The sequence below is a fragment of the Oryzias latipes genome, chromosome 8 (assembly GCF_002234675.1).
Source record: "Oryzias latipes chromosome 8, ASM223467v1".
Taxonomy (NCBI): Eukaryota; Metazoa; Chordata; class Actinopteri; order Beloniformes; family Adrianichthyidae; genus Oryzias; species Oryzias latipes.
The window spans coordinates 23851155-23868546 of NC_019866.2; the positions used below are offsets into that span (position 1 = coordinate 23851155).

General features: G+C 40.9%; 1 long non-coding RNA gene across 3 annotated transcripts; it reads left to right on the plus strand.

Annotated features, from left to right (window-relative positions):
• Positions 1-2487: 2487 nt before the first annotated feature.
• On the plus strand, positions 2488-7235 carry LOC105354652. 3 transcript variants are annotated; one of them, XR_002290752.2, is made up of 5 exons: positions 2489-4915; positions 5057-5162; positions 5495-5893; positions 6040-6190; positions 6365-7235. It is a non-coding gene; the product is annotated as an uncharacterized LOC105354652 (long non-coding RNA). The 3 variants fall into 3 exon arrangements; XR_002290751.2 differs by having other exon boundaries at positions 5495-5593; positions 5791-6190; XR_909230.3 differs by having other exon boundaries at positions 2488-4915; positions 5495-6190.
• Positions 7236-17392: the final 10157 nt, after the last annotated feature.

Below are 17392 nucleotides of genomic sequence, written 5' to 3' on the forward strand. Positions count from 1 at the left end.
TGGGCGGGTGTGTGTGTGTGTGGGTGTGTGCTGTAAAGTTGCAGCCCACTCTGAGCTAGACCCCGCCTTCAGTAGCCCCCAGGTAAAGGGAGTTGGAGAGCCCTGGTTATTGACGTCTGCTTATTCTTCTCAGCCGACAACGTGTTGCTGTCAGAAGATGGTAGAGACTTTGGACATGCAGAGAAAGTGGACCACCAGGGCCAGATGTTACTGCACATGCTCATGGAATGGCAGCCATGGACGAGATGCCACACCTGCAGGCTCTACCTGAAGGTGGAGGCATGGAAGCTGGATTTCTCCCAACATTTCTTTCCATCAAATGTTGATTCAAACCCTCTTGTTCTGGCCACAGATTGCAAATGAGCCCCCACCTCTGAGAGATCCCAGGTGACTGTAGTCCGCTCACCAGTGACAGTTCTACACTGACTTACTCCCTGGGCGAGTAACCCCCCCCCCCTACACCATCCTTTTGTGTTCCATTTCTTTTATTTGGCCATATTACACAAAAAATGCATGAATTTTCTAGATTCCTTTTAAAAGGGGGGGGGGGGGTCAAACTCAGTCGCACAGGGGGCCTAAATTAAAAACACGCTTTAAGTTTTGGGCCGAACAAGATAAACATTTACTGAACACACTAAAGCTAAACTTTTAAAGCTTTAATACTAAACTTTTTTAACATAAATATGAATAAAAACAGACAGGAATATTAATCCAGAGAAACTCAAGTTAAACCTTAAATAACGTCTCATATTTTGTCTCCATAAAAATATATTCTGCCGAAATGATACAAATATGAAGATGCTACAGAACAAGACAAACAAAGCCTGGAAATAATAAGAAATAACAAATCCTTCTGTTTTCTTTGCTCTTTTATCATTTTTTACAGCTGGACTCCTGCATCATTTTTACCAATCAGTTCATTTCTTGGTGTGTTTCCCTTTCACAGCTTCCCTCTGCAGAGATGCAGGAGCAGCTCCTGTCTCGCCTCAACAGTGACATTGTTTCCACCGGGAGCCGTGGGATCAAAAGATAAATCAGAGCGGAGAAATGTGAAGAGTCTGGTTTCAAGATTTCATTTGAATGAATTTCTTTTGTCTCATTTAGTCAAAGAAATGTAGATAAATATCATCATTCATCTCAGCTGTAGTCTGATGGACAGATTCCTCTTTTAGGATGAAAGTTTCATTGGAAATTATCCTTTTTTTCTGTTTATCGAGCCAGTATTCAGTCAATATGAACAGAAAATGAGTTTTGAAGCTAAACTTTGGAAGTATTTCAAATACAATCTATGTTTACCTTAAGATTAATAGACAGAAATGCCAGAAAATGGAGTGCTTTTGATGAAAAAAATGGTTGCAACTGGAAGCTAAATGTTCTTTCTTATCCATTTAGGACTCTGGCCGCTGGTCTTTGAGCCCAGGAGATGATCCCAGCTCTGGCTGCTTCTCCTCCAACAGCCAGCCAGAGGTTCAGCCCTTCAGCATGGGTTTGCTGGGTCAGGTTGGCCACATTGCCACTGGAATCAATGAGCAGGTGAGCGCATCCCAAACGGTGGAGATGGATGTGAACTGCGTCTTGGTTTGAATGAGGCCAGTGGAGGAGCTGAACGAACCTCTCCTGCAGATCTCTGTGTTCACACTGGAGACGGCGCGGGGCCGGCAGGTCCCTCACAACCAGGAGGTCCAAGAATCCGGTCTGGAGCTCCGCTGTGTTCCAGACTTCAGTCACGCGTGGACGATCAAAGACGTACTTCTGGAGACCCGTGAAAGCCCACAGTCTGAAGAACAAATGGCTATTTGACCTTTGAACCAGTCCCCATTTCATGTGAAATCTGTGAAGGAGGGGAAGAATGTTATCTTTTGTATTTTTGCATGCTGCCTTTCTAAACTGCATGTTTAACCCTTGTGCTATCCTAGGCATTTTAACATTGGGAGTGGGGTCATCTAGACCCACTAGACAGTGCTCTGAACCTTTTTTCTTCAATGATTTGTGATCTTCACTGGTGTCCATGGATTACATGAAATCTTTCCACATTTATCCACCTTTGTCATGGTAGGGAGAACACCTCAATGTAAGGGGGGGTCATCTAAGACAGCACAAGGGTTAAATCAAGACAATAAAAAAAAACACAAAAGCAAGTTGGAGTTTTTGATTTCCTGCTACTATCTGTAGAGCAGTGTTTTTCAACCTTTTTGAAGCCAAGGCGCACTTTCTCCCTGACAAAACTGCTGCAGTTTTGTCAGTTTTGAACAGAAAAATGAACAGAGGAGAAACTCATAGTCTGTATTGATGGACAGTCCCTCCAATCTCACCTGCATTTTGATGATGGTTGAGGCAGAAAAAGCTGGAAGTTGCATCAGTTTTTTTTTCTAAAAGTTGTAATTAAAGTTTAGCTAGTTTTCTGTAATAATTTTCAACTAAATCATTTGAAATTTCACGCTGGTAGTTGTTTTTTCCTCCAGTTTATTACCATGTAATTTTATGTAACCTCAAAAATGGTCCGACACCGGATTCTGTGGAAAGCCACACTAATGGCATCATTTCAAAGGAAAACTATACACATTTTTAACTCTAGAAAGTTTTTTCTTTCCAAACTAAACTGTAGTTTTACCGTTATGTTGTTTACCTTTTATCACAGCCAATCAGCTTTCACTGGTGTGGCACACATCTTTATGCCGGATGCCCTTCCTGACACGACCCTGTCTTATTTGGGCCCTCTAGTGGCTGCATTTGTAGGCAGTAGCGTGAAGCGTCTTCCCCGAGGACCCCGACCATCCAGCCACCACATTATGGATGTCATGTTTCTGTGTTTATTCTAATGGAGCGATGGCTTCTGAGGAAGATGGATAAGGAATCCAGAAAAATAAAATAACTGAGACACCTGTCACATCGGGTGCTCAACTATGGAAATTCATAAAATGGCCAGTGTTCCCCAAAATGAAAGAAATGCAGTTCAAAATGATAAAAAAATTATTACCTATGGGCAGAGACGTTGAGGAGTAGATTTGGCTTTGAGGTCGATCCGTGTGATTTCTGTCATACAGCCCCAGAAACACCAGACAGCGGTTTCTTTCATGTCCAGTGATCCAAAGATTCTGGCCAGATTTTCATAACTGGCTTAGTCAAAGAATGAATCTCATACAATTCACAGAAAAATACATTTTTTTTATAACAGTAAGTTGTCAGAGAGACAACAACATTAGTGGACATCCTCCCAGTGTTAGAAATGAGGGGGAAAAAATGGTTGTCTTCCGGACAAGTAATATTTGGTTGTCCTCCCTATTTTTTGGTGGTCTTTCGATACCAATATTCAACAGCAATGAAACCTATTTAGATGTCCGTACTTACATCTTTATTTCTTCTCTACATCTAATATCAACTGCCTCTGATGGACATTTGAAAAAAAAACTCTTTGAATATTGGAAAACAAACATTTTACTAAATATTGAAACATCTGGTCACACAAAGTATTGCATCTAAATAATAATTTTCCTTAAAAATCCACCACGTTTAACATACTTGAGCATGTGCCATCATCCTTGCCAGTGTAGCAAATGGGTTTTGACAGACAAACTCTTCCTTCATGGGCACTTATCTATAAACACAATTTTTCCCCTCATAAGTTTTTTATTTGGAATAACAGATATATCCTTTACAAGAACAAATCTTTATTTTACAATAATTGATTTGACAATAATATCCTACTGGTGGGTCAGCTCTTTAACCACAATGGTCAATTACTTAGATATGAAGAATTTCACCTTAAATACAACCTTGCTGTTCCTCCTAAAGAGTATGCCATTGTTTTTGATGCTGTCACTAATGAAATCTGTGAACTCTTTAAAAATACTGTACTTGATGCAAATATTCCCTTCATATCTCTAAGTGACACCACTATTGGAAAATCTTGTTTCAACTGTGCTCGAAAAAATAACAAGATCATACGTGCCCTGTTTCTGCAAAATGTAATTTCTGTTCCTTCTGCTGTTTTTTATTGTAGAAAATTTATTCCTGACTTGCCCTGGAAAAATGTTTGGACCCTGCATCAGAAATTATTAATTAATATCAAGATGAGAGACGTCTTCTACAAACTCCTACATAGAATCTATCCCACTAATCAATACATGCTGAGATATAAGAAGACTCTTGACCCCAACTGTGCCTTTTGTAAAGAACACCCAGAAACAATCAGTCACCTATTTTGGAACTGTAATACTACTAAAAAACTTTGGAAAGATTGTGCACGTTTTATAAATTATAAATTAGATTCACAACATCAGATGAAATTTGAACATATCATATTTGGCCTACACGAAAAAAATATAAGACCAAACGTAAAATTGGCAATTAATCTAATTATAATATTTGGTCAATTTCATATTCACAAATCAAAGTTTTCTTCATCACAACTTTTTTTCCCTTTAATAATTAAAGAATTAGAATCTTATTTACATACTATTTCTAATAGTTTAAACAAAAAGGCCATACAAATTTATGAAAACTGTCTGTCTCTGAATATTTTCAATGTATAGCATCTGTAATCTTTTTATAATACATGTACCATCCCCTGACATTGTTGTTGTTATGACTATTGTTCCTGTCATACATATTTGTTACATTTGTGTTGAATAATAAAGTTTAAAAAAAAGTGTAGCAAATGGATTTTTCTTTAATGAACATTCTCAAAATATTCACAGTGATGATTTACTTTTGACATCACAGTAATACATTAAATATGAGTTGAGTTAACACATTATGTAAATAAATATGTTGTTAATCTTCCAATTATTTTATTAGAATATTTAGTTCCACTCTGTCACTTGTTGCGCAGGGAAGGCAATTAGTGAGACACACCCTGCCTTCAGCACGCGGCCACTGCTCCTCCCTTTTCATTTGGAGGGAACAGTCTGTGCTGGTGAGTCGTTCTCCGCGTCTCCCGATATTCCAAGCTAGCTGTTGAAAAACTGCTATTAGCTTCTTCAATGTAGTAAAGATTGGATGCTGTCGACATGAAACTGCTGTAAAATCATTGACTTTTATTTAATTATCTTTTTAGGTGTTTTTGGTGCCAGTTTTGATCGCCATTGTTTCCTTTTGTTCACGTAAGGAGCTGCACTTGTGCTGTCCGCTAATGCCGCCATGTTCTTTAGCGCTCTTTAAAGGTTAGTTTCCGCCATTTTTGTTTTTTCTGTTTAATCCGGTTTTATTTTAAATGCTGGTTTATTGACCAAGTATGTGTTTTATTGTTGTTTGTGTATGAGGGAATTGTGAATGTGTTTATCTCTGTCTGGATGAATGTAAATGTTGAGTTGGAGTGACTCAGCAGTTTGTGCCTTTCCGCTATGCCGCCATGTTCTTTTGCTGTTTCAAAGGCATTAAAGATTCTCTCACTGTCCTTTTGGTGCATCGGTGACCAAACTAAACACGTTACATCAGCCGAGTATGAATAAAGGCGTGAAAATAGAAAACAGGCATCTGGATTTTTGTCTTTCAGAAAAATCCACAGATCAGCTACTGGAAGTGGACACTGTGTTGTTGAAGGAGGAAGTCGACGTCACGCCCGACTTTCTTCTCATTGAAATCGGTTAACAAGGTGATCGGGATTTTTAATGGTTGCTGTTAAATGTCAATCTGTATATTAAAACAATCAAATGTATAAATGTAATGTTTTTTTTAATCAAAATCAGCTAATCAATAAAATTGAGGGTTTAGGCTTTTATTTTGATTCTACATGTGCAGGAAAATGTAGGTTAATGTGGAGCCACTCAAGCACTCCTGTTATTGTTGCAGTGAAAGACCAAACAAACCTGAGATCACTGTAAAGATTTCAAATGGGACATTCCAGTGGATGTGGTGCCTGGAGATGTCGACTGATGTCATTCGCTGGAAAGTAGTAATTGACTCTAGTCAAGGTGGAAGAGTAGCAGCTCTTTAGCTCTGATTTTCTGCTGCATTTACCACCTTAAATGTTCTGGTGAATCATTTTGGACTGACAACTATTTTGTATTAACTGATAACTTCATTGTCTACCTTGTTTAGCTTCATCTACCAGCGAATCAGAAGACAGCGGACCAGAAGTGACCAGACAGCAACTGGATGCTGAGAAGCCTGTTGACCAGAAGATTCATGAATCGTCTGAATGCATCCAGCATATTGGAGATGTGCTGGATGGGAATGAAGAGCTCCAAAGGTGCAGTATTTGCACGTTTGTCAAATTCAATCATTAATTTTTCTAATCTAAGCTTTTTAATCACATTTTTTAGGCTTTCTCTCTAGATTGATGAGTCTTTGCTCCATCCGTCCAAAGACTTTCTCTTCTAGAATTCATTAAGAATAACAGACGTTTTCCTCTGCCTCTTTCCAGGCTCTCATCACTAAAGCTCCAGGCAGAATTCCATCAATAATCACCTGGACCAGAGTTTCACCAGAGACCATTAGTCAGTCATCTTTTGTTTTTAAAATTGATGCCTGGTTGCATTTTCTTTCTCTGGGATGCCATCAGGACAACCAAGAACCCTAACCCTCCTCTGGAAATCAGCAGCAGTATTTCTGGCAGCCGCTCTGTTTTATAGTGACTCTAACTGGCTTCTATGTGAGACTAAATAATCATTTTCTTCAAAATCCTCCACGTTTAACATACTTTTGCATCCGCCATACTTACCAGCAGAGTATGAAAAATGACATCTAGATTTTTGTCTTTCCCTTACCTCACTTAACCCTAACCCCACTTAACCCTAACCCCACTTAACCCTAACCCCACTTAACCCTAACCTCACTTAACCCTAACCCCACTTAACCCTAACCCCACTTAACCCTTACCCCACTTAACCCTTACCTTACTTAATCCTAACCTAACTTAACCTTAGAAAGCCGGCCAGGCGTGTCCCGGTGATCATCTTCTGCTATTAAAATTGATGCCTGATTGCTTTTTTTTTGTCTCTGGGATGCCAGGCGTCCCCTGGGGGCTAGAACCATTTTTTTTTTTCATTTTTGGTAGGGGACGCCACCACCGCTATCATTTTTTTAAGGCTGTGACAGTGGCAGTAGCCATAAATAAAAAAATTTAAAATCTTGATACCAGAATCTTAACTTTCCTCTGATTTACCTTTTAACCCTTCTAACCCTATACATTTATTTTTTAATTCAATTGTTAACTTCTTAATTTCAGTGTAAATTGTCAAGCCATGTTATATCACGTTCAATTGTTCTTTAATTAAAAAACCCTCCTGTGTCCATCCCATGGTAATTTGAAACATTTCTTTGGATATTCCAACAAGCATTTTTCGATTTTATCAGTTTTATACATTTTTGTGACGCTGTGGCTCACAGCTGACGACCTTCACGTCTGCAACGTTGGAGTGAAAAGTCCAAATGACCTGCAGCACACGCCCAAGATGAAGAGGAAGACGGCCGTCAGGTCGCACTTGTTCCAAACATCCTGGATGTAGTTCTTCATCGAACCGTCCACAAAGAAGGTCTGAAACACAAAGCAGAGAGAGACGAAGCACTTCGATTTAAGACCTTCGACCAGCAGCGCCGCTCAGTCAGTGAGCAGACCAGAAGAAGAACGGTTGGCCGGCGCCGGAACACCAGGAGTTTCACACACGCCACAGTCTGAACAACCAACCTGTCGGATCTCTTCACACACTAAGGTGAAAACCACAAGTAGAGGACGATCTCTAGAGGGTTGGGCCTGTCGGGGGGCGGGGGCTTGGATGCCACCAGCAGCACGTAGGCTAACAGGAAGAGGAAGTACATCAGCACATTTCCCTGGAAGGAGCTCACTGGAGCAAACTAGAACTGCCTGCAGCGCAGAACAGCAAACGGTCTGTTGACACGGGGCTTTGGAGCGTCTGGATCAGGAAGAAGCAAAACCATCAGACGTTCAGCGATGGAGGATCACGTCAGGCCTGTGTGACGTCAAAGCCTCAGAGAGAGATGACAGTTGTGGAAACATGACAGCAGGAAGAAGCCTCTCTCCAGAATCCAGCCCATTATTGGGGGGTTTGTTTCAAATGAAGACTCTAACATTGATGGATTCTCTCATTCATCCAGGTGACGCTGAAGTTCATGGCATCTGTCTGAGGGCCTTCATCAGCCACAGATCAGAGTGATGAAGCCCCTCAGATGAGTGTGGAAACGTTTCAAGAAGAAAAAAACTTCAAGACAAGTCCAAGTGGAATTTCAGAGACGAGGACAAAGACCCACCAGACAGGTTTTCTGTCAGAGCTGGAAGCTCCTCTGCATCTTCCTGCTGCAAAAAACACACAATGGATGGAATAGAATAGAAGTGAACAAGAGTCAGGCAGCAGAAATATATGCATGCACACACAAACACATGCAGACAAACCCACAAAAATCGCTAACTCTGAGTTCGCCACAAAATGGCCTCCAAGGCGTGGGTCGTGTGGCCATCCCATAATGATTTCAAAACTTTCTTGGAATATCTCCAACACGTGTTTGCACACGCGATTGTCGGGCCTTTTTACTATTTACGGGGTCGCTCTCCGTGATGTCATCGTCTTTGAAGGGGTGACTTTCATTTTGTGGAAAATTCATTTTCAATTCATCTGAGGTGTGTTGACATTGTGACATTGTGGTGACTTTCTGAGTTTGCGGCCGGGTCACATTTTCGCTGAAAGGCCTCGAAATTGTTCCAACTGTCAAAACGATCCGGTCCGTGCAGACAGTGATGCTGCTGATGTGGGCCATAAAAATCAGTTTCAAATCAAGAGTACTATTTAACACAAAGGTCAGATTTACTAATTGTATAGAATATCATTATTTTATATTAATTGCATTTTAATAAACTGGAGGAACAGACAACTACCTGGGCAAACTTTCAATTAATTTAGTTGAAAATTCTTACTGAAAACTATGCAAATTTTAGGAAAACAGCTGCAAGGTTTTTGTACTTTATTACCCCAAAAAATGCATGTGAGATGGTGAAGAGACTGCACATCCACAAAGACAGTTTCTCTTTTTTGTACATTTTAGGTTGATTTTATGTGTTTGATTTTTTTGAATCTTTTTTTCTGCTTGGATGTTAGAACCCTCTTTGACCAGTAGGGGGCAGCACAGTTCAGTCCAAATCTTGAAGCTGAGACTTTTAAAGGGAGGAGGGATGATATCTTTTTTGCTCATGTGGACTAACCGTGTGCCACAAATATCTCCAATAATTCACACACAGAGCAGATGCTCTGCTCTCTTCATGTTTCTCCTTTCCGGCTTCACTTGAAACCTTTCTGTCTTTTTTACCATCAGGAATTTCCAGGAAAGTCTGAAGCTTCCAAGCAGTTTTCAGGAGCACAACATCCAGTTATATTTTAGGCTCTGCAGGAAGACTCTTTAGACGACCCCCCCCCCCCCACACACACACACACACACACACACTATTGTCCTCTGCTCCAGAAAACAGTTAATAACATAGTATTTTCATTTCTCTTGAACTAAACCCAGTTTGGCTTTTCTGATCTGAACTACCACCCGCTAAAGTTTCACAGAAATAAGCAGCTTTTCCCTGAAATACTGACTCTAAAGTAATACATTGAACACGTCTTAACAATTGTCAGAGGATGAAGATGAAATGCGTTCAACCACTCAGATGGGCTCAGTGGATTGGTGGCTAGATGGATCACCATCATATTGAGTTTGGGCTTAAAATGTACATTTCTAAAGGTTTAACATTAATTGAACGACTGTTTAAACCCAAATGCAAAAATAGAGAATCATCGCTCTTTGCTTCTGTGAGTTCACTACTCCAGTTGTTTAAGCTTTAGAATTATGCAATGAAACAACGATAAAAGTCTCTTGGTTGAATTAGTTCACTTCCTCTCTTGAAATGAATCCTTACTGTACAAGTCAAGTGGTTCAAAGCTGCTTTATGTTCTTACCTGAAATCATCATTTCTTCTGGAAAAAAACAGCAAAAATAGCTGTTATTTAAAATACTTTTTATTCAAATAGTATTAAGGTGTATGTTTGACAATGACCTGTTTTCAATAATATTTTTATCAGTGGTCAAACGTGTCATTGTCTTTGTTTGGGTTTCTTTGCCTTAGTTTTTCCTTCCTTTTGTTTCTGTCATGTTAGAGTTCTGTTTCCTGCTTTATTTTGAAAGGTTTCCTGTTATGTCATGGTTTTGAGTTTTACTTCCCTGGTTCCAATCTTTCCTGATCGTTGTCACCTGTGTCTTGTCATCAGTCCTGTCTGTATTTAGGTCTTGTCTCTGCCTTCCTCCGGTCCATTACCGTTGCTTCCCTTCTGCCATGTGTTCATGCTCTGCCCACAGTAATCTTAGTTTTGTTTCCCTGCTCTGCAGTGCTTTTTGTTAGTTTAATAAACTCCTTGTCCTGGAGCCATGTGCCTCCCGTCTCTGCATTTTTGGGTCCTTCACGCTCCCCAGCCCTCCCTGACAGTCACAGTTGACATTAGAAGAGTGCGTGTTTTTTCTCTGAAGGCGTTTAACCCTTGTGCTATCCTATGGGGTCCAGATGACCCCCCCCCCCCTTCCATTGACGTGTTCTCCCTACCATGACAAAGGTGGATAAAGGTGGAAAGATTTCATGTAATCCATGGACACCAGTGAAGATCACAAATCATTGAAGAAAAAAGGTTCAGAGCACTGTCTAGTGGGTCTAGATGACCCAACTCCCAATGTTAGAGTGCCTAGGATAGAACAAGGGTTAAACAGGAATTCAGAAAAAAATAGTTGTTTTAAGATAACAACCAACTGTTTTACCGATAAAATGGCATAACTAAATAGATTACCGTATGAAGGCTTTCCTGTTATGTTTAAAAAAAGTCATTATTTTTTGGGAGTGGTTTTACTTTTGGATTTATTTTTTAACTTCGAGATGTTTCATTTTGTTTATACCAAATACTAATTTTAATCTATTCCATGTTTTTATTTCATTAAATTAACATTTCTTTTTTTTTTTTTTACCTTAGTCTCTTTTCTGATATACATACCTCTTTTATACATTTTATCTCCACTGTTTCCCAGCTTGTTTGTGATTCTAATTTCTTTACATTCATTTTTTTCATTGTTTTTCTTTTAATGCTTTTATTTTATATTTTGTTTTGTGTGTTTGAATGGTGTTGTACCTGAAACACTTTGTGTTCATATGAAAAGTGCTGCAAAAGTCCAACAGTGCATCAGCTTCAACGTTAACTCTCCTGCACTTCCTCTGTTGTCCTCCTGAGGGCGCTGCTGTCCAACCAAAGTCCTTTCTAGTGAGCAAGGACAGCAGAGAAGCTGTTCCCTCCGCTGTGATGGTGTCACGCGCACTGGGGACGGGATGAGCCCACAGAGAGGGTTATGGATCCAGAGGTGGGAGGTCTGATGGAGAATTTGAGTTTCACCAAATCTTTCTTTGCTTCAAAGCAAAGGAGACCAGTCAGTGTGTTTGATTTAATCTAAAAGGCCAGACAAACTGTGAGATGACTCACAGGTGGATGACTCACCCCCGCTGCTGTGTGTGCGTGATGTTTCTCCTAACCCTTTCGCTCTTTACCACATTATCTCTGTCCTACGACTGCCCGGCGGCCTCCACCTCTGCAGCCTTTTTATTGGGTTCTTCTCTTCAGAACAAAAGCCTTTTTCTGCGTTTTCCAGCAGCCCAGGATGTGAAGGCTGCCTCCTGAAACGTATGCAGTGAAACACCTGTGTGTAAAATGTCTGTTTGGAAACGTGTGCACCTAAAGCGTCTGCTGTCGTGTTGGAACTGAGGCAGAACCAGTTTGTTTAGGGGATAACCGTGTGCTGGTCAGAAGACCGGAGGTGCAGGAAGAGACCAGACCTCCTGTTCTGTTGATACTCCAAACACACACCACTCACAATAAGTTACTATGAAAAACGCTGTGGACGTGGTAAACACAGTTTCTGTTCAACTTCACAGATGTTCAGGATATTGTGACAGACACACCTCATTGTGTGTTTTCCACATAATGGTCTCACTGGGTTCAGTATTTTGCCAAAACCAAAGAATTCTTAATAAAAAACCTTTTGAATGTCACAACCCTGTCAACATTGAACCAGGTTCATCATTCAAACAGCCTTGAACACACAACGCCGCTGAACAGCACCACCCGACCACCGCGCCAGCAGGTTGACAGACAGTCAGGTGTTGCAGGTGAACTTATCTCAAAGTGTCATCAGCAGACTTGCATCAAGACTCTGAACTACAGAGTTTTTGACCGACCTAGGAGAGGAGCCCCGCCCCCCAGTGACAGACCACAACCAGAACCAGAACCTAAGGAGCTATGACCTCAGACTTGGTCTAGCAAACGCCACACAGCTGCAGGCCCGACGAACCATTCAGAACCGACTCCACCACTTTGAATGGCATGACAGATGATGCTGCAGGTGACTCCACCCACACCAAGACACTGTTTGTAGTACAGACCATGTGACCTTTGCACCAATGGTCTACGGTCCTGTTCACTGATGCACAAATGATGGTCGTCAGCGTTTCAGGAGAAGCGAGCAATACGCAGAGGTCAACATGATCTCCAGGGTTCAAATTGGTGGAGAAGGAGCAACAGTCTGGGCAGGCATTACCAGTCAGAGATAAATCATTTGGGTTACTGTAGATGGTCCAGTCACTGCAGGTTCTGACCTCAGAGACATCATAGAATCATCCGCATCCCTGAAATCCATCAGAACACCCCCCAACTTTCTGTTCATGAATGATAATGCTCCACCATATTGTCGCAGCTGGACTTCAGGAAGTGGGAGTGGCCTCATATGGTTTGGCCAGCAATGACCTCTGACCTGATCCAGTCTGGGTTCAGGTCTGGGAGCAGCTGAAGCAGAGACTGGATGATCGGACCCCCGAGTGACCTGGCAGAACTGCATGTAGAACTTGTGGAAGAGTGGACCGCCTCAGAACGACATCATGAGGTTATTGAGGAGCAGGAACCATCGCTGTCATCGCAACAAATAGTGGGAAAACCCGCCACTGACATGGTCAATTTTTGTTTTTTTATGGCAATCTATATTACTGTTGTAATTTTTGGGGTAGTAAATATCAAACTAATGATAAAAGTGTTTCTTTTCAAAAGGAATTTAGACATATTTGATTAAAATTTTGACCAAATTGGAAAAGAACTCATGTAAATAACAATGTCCCTTAAGCTATTGTGAGGAGCATACTTGACAGCTGATCCTCAGCATCCCTGTCATTCTGTTAAAGTCCCACTCCAATCATCTTCTGATCTATTTTCAAAGCGTTCCCTGAGATCTTTTAGTATGATGACGTCATTTTTCAGCCAAAATTAAAAAAAACTGTGTCGTTTTCTGGGACATAGAGTCTGCAGAGCGACAGGAGTTCATTAGAACTTCACCTCTGAGCTGGGGACCATTGGTGCGGAGAAAGCGTGCCTGACTGTAAATCATCTCATTGTTTACACTCTCTCCCACTAGCTTACAGCTCTTGTCTGTTGGTGGATGTACTGGAATGGGGCGGAGCCGGAAGCTTGTGACCTACTGATTGTAGCACTTATGTCACAGCTACAAGCTTTGACCTTTCTTTAATCTGCTCCTAATTTGTAATGATTTGAATGAGGAAATACTCAGAGGTGTAATTTTAAGCTTGATTTTTTAAAATATCATGTCCTCCATCATTGGAAAATGACACAAGAACAGGTTAAAACACCAAAAACATGATTCTTATTGGAGTGGATCTTTAACACAATTTTTCTTGAATGTCGCAACTGTGATGTGGTTGTCTGTAACATAGAAACCAGCTCATAAAAAAAACAGCAACAAGACGGTGAATGTATAACTGAAAACACGAAGACCTATAGATCATATGAGCAATCACATAATTCTCCCCTGAGAAGAAGAACACACCAACAACAATAAAAAATTTAAATGGACAGACAGGAAATAACTGTGACATTACAGGGACTTTATCACACAAACACACCATACCGTTAATGTTATCTCCCAGAAACAGCAAAAGTACAACAAAAAGACAGCTAGCTGATCAGACTAACTATTATTGGACTGAAAGGACACTAGTAATAATTGAGTGAAAGAACAAACAAGAACTTCCAGTTTTCAGTAACCTGTACTCAAGTGGATGAGGGATCCGTAGTTGGCAACCGGGTTCTCTGACACCCAGACGCCTCTGAAACAGACTCACTTCAGCAGGAGAAAAATGTGGACCGATGAACGTCTGCTCTTCAAAAGACGTGATTCTCCCTTTTGAAAGCTGAGCCTTTGGTACCAACACCTGCTGAAACAGCTGCTGCTCTAAAACATCTGCATCAAAAACATTTACATGTGAAGCATTCACACCTGCGGTGTCTGCGTCTGAAGCCTTTGTTCTGAAACAGCTGAATCTAAAATCTGCACATCTGCATTGTGTGCATCTGTTTTGAAACACCTCCTCAACTCTACCGCATTAGAAGACTCTACCTAAAGGCCCGTACACACCGGGACGAATATTCGCCAGCGTTTTTCGCCACGTTTTTTGTGTTCACACCCAGGCGATTTTCGCTGACGATGAGCCGAGCGAACATGCAATTTCATTCCCTGACATTAGATGGCGCTTAATGTAAACAGAAATACTCCTGTACACAAGGTGGCGCTGCGCAACTTTAGGCTTCTTAAAGTCGCTTTTCACTCAGAAGAAGAGAGCAAGTATTTACGCGCTTGTCAGAATCATACAAAGAAAACATGAATATTTCAAGCATCGAGGATATTTTAGAATGTCCGTCATTATTTCTTCGCGGCAGTGTAGACGCTACTTGACGTCTATCTTCTTCGCTGGTATGTGTGCTCAGCAAGGCAGTTTTGTGTTTGAGCGCCCCCAAGTTGTGTTTTACTGTAACTTCAGAAGCTCCAGACACGTGTGCAAAAGCGCCATTCTCATTGGTCGAATAGATTTCGACGCGACGCGTCGGAAAGAAAAACGAACCCGAGGCGTTTTTTTTTTTTGACGCTTTGACGCGTGGCGTTTTTTCGCGTCGGTGTGCACACTCACATTGGTGCCCTTTGTTTAGCCACGAGGCGATAAACGTCAGCGAAAATCGCCGGCGAAATTCGTCCCGGTGTGAACGGGCCTTAAGGAATGTCACAAAAGCTGAATTGGTCTTTTTTTTAACCTGTTCATTTATCTAGGATTTGTAATTTACTTTTTTTGAAACATCTTTATGTTGTAAAACATAAGAAGTGAAGGACTGAGAACGAAGCGAAATGACAATATAGATGACCTCTGACCGTCCACTCTGTCAGCCAATCGGCAGCTCTTTGCTTTAAAGATCTGCACCAATCTGTGGAGCCCAGGAGGCACCTGAGGATGAGAGGCCTGACTTGGGCCGGTCTCCATGGTAACAGCATCCTTGCCAGAGGAGCTCTTTCCTTCGTTTTCACGTCCCTCCCGTCCACTCGAGCCTCCTGCGCTGTTTTTCTTCTCGCTGTCTCTCGCCAGCCTTCACATTGTCACTCTCCTCTTTTCCTGCCGTCCTCCTCCTCCTGCTCCTCCTTCTCCACACAGATCTGTATTTCAGTCATTCTGTGTGAAGAGGAAAGATATTTATATCCTCAGCCTCGACTGCTTAGGCCTCTTCCAGAAAGGTGTTAAAACTGTCTGTAAGCCGTGTGCCAGTATACTCTAATACTATCGTCTTTGTCCCTTTTCCCCAGAAAGACAAAAGTCAAAGGACCAAATCATATTGGGCTAATTTGCAGGGTATCTATGGTGATAAAGTCTTTTGAACACTTTGTCTTGTCTCACCTTAAAGCAATTATTCTGGATGTAGTGCAGTTTGATAAAAAAAGAAGCCAACAGATCTATTGATTATGCTGTTGACCTGAACTGTCATTTCATCCTCCCTCATCCTGTCCCACACAGAGACTGTCTAACACCATAATTCCAGCCCTGCTCCCAGAAAAAGGCCTCCATGCTTTATGTGCCTGAGTCGCATACAGGTGGATCCCATACGTCCTGACAGTTGTTCATGAAGCTGTGGAAACATGTCTGTGACCCCTGGACGATCAGGAATCTCCACCAGGCTTCATCCTCTCACCGCTGCAATCCTCTCCGTTCACCAACAGCTGCACGTCTGGACAGCTGACTGTCAAACACCTGATGAAAGCATCCTCATCATCTGCATCTTGGATGGACAGAAGCCAGCCTATACAAAAAAGAGATAGACCATCTGAATTCAGGGTGCAGTTTAAGCAGCATGGAGCTCAGTTATTTTTAGAACGTTGTTGGGTATTATGTATTTTGACAGTTTGTTCAAATACAAAAGCAAAATATCTTTAAACGGCCTTTTCTTATTGTGCTCCAATGAAAACCATCCAATTTTATCCAATCCTGAGAACAATTAAAATGTGATTTCATCCCTACAGGAATTACTCAACAGCTGAAGGATGGATCAGCCGTTTGCCCCACTGACCAGTTAAATGTTTGATAATTTCATGGACTGGTCTGTATCAGGCTGAAGTTGGAGCCACAGTTTATTAGCTTTCACTTTGACAATTAAGAGAAAAGTTAAAGCCAAATCTATTAATCCCTTCAAAATTGGTCCTACAGAAGATGAAGATGCAGCAAAACAAAGTTGCCTGTTTGTGAAATGTGTTTTTTGATTTGAGAGAACCCATTCAAGGCAATATTAAAGGGTTGGGTTTTTTTTTCCTAAGAAAAACGAAAACACCAAGAAACTAAAACACTAAAACACCCAGTTAAATATAAAAACATAATTGGGTAAAGATTGAATTAAAATGATCAACACGTAAAACCTTAAATTTCTTTTTCCAACTAAAACAAATGTGTAAACCTGTCTGAATTGGTCATTAAATTGTTTTTTGACCACAACTTAAACTTCAAATCAATCACTGCAGCTTTTCTGTATTTGAATCTCTTAAAGACCCTCTCCAGTGAAAACCGTGGTGTTTTAACAAGTTCTTGCAGCATTTTGCTCATTATGGAGAACAAATATATATATATATATTGACTTATTTATAATAAAGATTAAAACAACATTTCTGAGTATTTCTTTATTTAAATCATAGCGAATCAGGAGCAGATGAAAAATAAGAAAAACTTCCATCAATGCAACATTTAGAATTTGGCTCACTATAGTCTGAGTCTTCAAAGCCTTTAAATCCTTGAGACATGCTGGAAGTTTTGTGAACTGGGAGACTTCTCTTGGTTTAATAGACAAATATAGCCAGCATCATCATGTAACAACTGAAAGGAATTGTTATTGCTTTAAAGGACAATTGACTTTCACGTGTCCTTTAATGAGGAGGTCATCGGATTGTCCCTCTCAACTAAAGCACGCCCTCACAGTTGATGAATTACACTTAAGTCATTTCAGAAGTTTTTGTTTTTTAAGGACAGCAACCATTCAACCACCTTTTGAAAGGTTTTAGC